This window comes from Montipora foliosa, chromosome 7 (genome assembly GCF_036669935.1).
Source record: "Montipora foliosa isolate CH-2021 chromosome 7, ASM3666993v2, whole genome shotgun sequence".
Taxonomy (NCBI): domain Eukaryota; kingdom Metazoa; phylum Cnidaria; class Anthozoa; order Scleractinia; family Acroporidae; genus Montipora; species Montipora foliosa.
The window spans coordinates 12,091,791-12,094,243 of record NC_090875.1 but is presented as its reverse complement, the minus strand read 5'-3'; positions in this window follow the sequence as shown (position 1 = coordinate 12,094,243).

Below are 2,453 nucleotides of genomic sequence, written 5' to 3'. Positions count from 1 at the left end.
TCCATTCAAGAAGCGTACAACTATGGCCGTATTCAGCTGAAACAGTTAATGCTGCATGCACACAACATCCACTTTATCATTATATCTACTCCAACATCTACGTCCACCTCAGCATCTCTCTCATCTAGATGTACATCTACTCCACCATCTGCATCTACTTCAGGGTCTACATCTACTCAAACATCTGCCTTGACTGCACCCACAGCAATTGTTTTGGCTACTACCACTTCCAGTGCAGCTGACGTCCAAAATGTCTTGACAAAATAAGTGGAACAGAAGGAGCAAAGCGTGCACTGGATGGGGGAAGGGTGGGAGAAGAAGAGGTAGAAGTGGTTAATTTGTGCCTTTCAGCTTCAGAAAGGCTGACGCTGTATGCTTCCTGTAAACATCTTTTTACACCAGATGCTTGGTTAGGTGTTGGTGTGAACATGAAGCATTCAGATGAGGCAAAAAGCTTAGTCCTACCAATCTACACAACAGCGGATGAGCAATTGTGGTTTTTTCACACCATTTCAAAGCCAAAAAGAATTGTGAAGTCAGTGAATATCACCAAGATTAGAGGCCACTGGCTTGATCTCAGCCAAGACGGCTGTTATACTGTATTAAATAATGATCAAGTGCTCGGAAAGAACATTATCCGCACTGCTCATGGCCCGCTTTATTTTGAGCGCTTTATTAATTTGAATTCTGAGGAATCATTTAGTTTACCTGGAGCCATTCGTGCTGTTATTTTAGGTACACTTCAACAAAAAGGATTGTGTACTGTATAAAATCATTTTAATGAATTAATTCTTTTGGCGAGAGTGTTTTAATCGATTTTCTAGTTAATGGGCAACTCAAATCCAAACTTTAATGTATATATGTTACTTGTGCATGCATATCTATATGTAGCAGAATTCTCTAGTGTAAAAATAATAATATTGTTGTTGGCTTTCCATACAGTTGCTAAAGATAGTAGAAAGTTCCATCATCTGCCTTACAGTGGTTATGAGTCACACGCACCCCTCACGACATTTTTTGATATTTCCATAATAAATTTTAGGTAGACGTGGGTTGGGCAAAAGCTAAGAAACATTTTTCTCAGTATTATTGCCAAAAAATTAAGTGAGTAGGTTACAAAAACAAACAAACATTGATTCTAGTCAATGTCCCTGTTAAGTCCTCTTCACAGAGTGTCAAAGTTTGTGTTGAATGATCACAATGAATTACCTTTACTTAACACAGAATTCAACTAAGCACTGATTTACATTGAAGCTATGTAAAGATCAAGTATTATAGTAAGCACAACAAGTAAAGGGTATGCGAATTTACTCCCATTATTCCTCCTAGAGTGCTTGTAAAATCATGAATAAACTAAGAGGATACTCTCCAATAATTCGTTACCACATTGTTTATGGAGTAATTGTCGATTGTCAAGACCCAAGATTTTTACGTGATTGTAATTGTGTTGTTACTGAATGAACGGCGCCCCCAGTTTTCAGGCGGGTATGGACTGTGTCTGGTGGATGCTACATACCGCTCATGGCATATTGCGCAGTGGAAGAAGTCAAAACATGCATGCGACGGTCCGCGGTCAAAGTTAACACATTTATCACAGTTCCAGTCAATCAAGCACTTTTGCCTACAAAATACATAAAACGACTTTGGTAGGATAGGACAGGAGTATTTGCCTCTCTCTGTCGCGGCGCATGCAACACAGCTGTGGATCATTTCCTTCTCAGGGTATGGGTGGTATCTTTCCAACCGATAATAGCTGGTCAAATACTTGCGATAGCGATAGATGCATTGAAGCGTTGAAAGGTGCATTTCCCCCAACACAACTCTGCAAAGCCTAGACCGGCTAAATTGGGCAACAGTTTTTCCGCTCTTCACAGCTGTCAAGAAGAAGCGCACCCCATCTGGTGTTGTGTTATGGACTAGATAATGTAGAATTTCGTCTGAGTAGCCATTTTCAATATTACTGTCCAACTTGATTCATCCTCTTCTTGTATATCATTAGCATATCCTTCGTCAATCTCTTCGTCCCTTTCCCCTTCATCCGCTTTTTTATTATAAACTTTTAAATTACTTTCACTTGTAATCACTACTGGATCGGAATCAGCAGGAAGCACTTCTGAAGGTGAATATTTTGCCACAATTGTCTTTTCTTTCTCAGCTATCTCCCGTTTCTCCTCCTTCATAGTCACCATTTTACTTTGTCTTTTTTCCAGACGCTCGGTTCTTTCACTTTGATATGTTTTTCGTACCGTTGAGTAGTACTCGTTAACCTTCATATTTGAGTGCTTGTTTCTCAAATTGTGGGACAGGTGCAATACATCTTTGCCACAATGGGGTAACAGACAAGTCACGTACGATTTGTTTGAATGAGATACATTAAGGGACTGACGATCATTCATTGCCCTTGTAACCCCTTTATGGTATCTGGACAGGTGGTTATCTAGTCGTTTTAGACT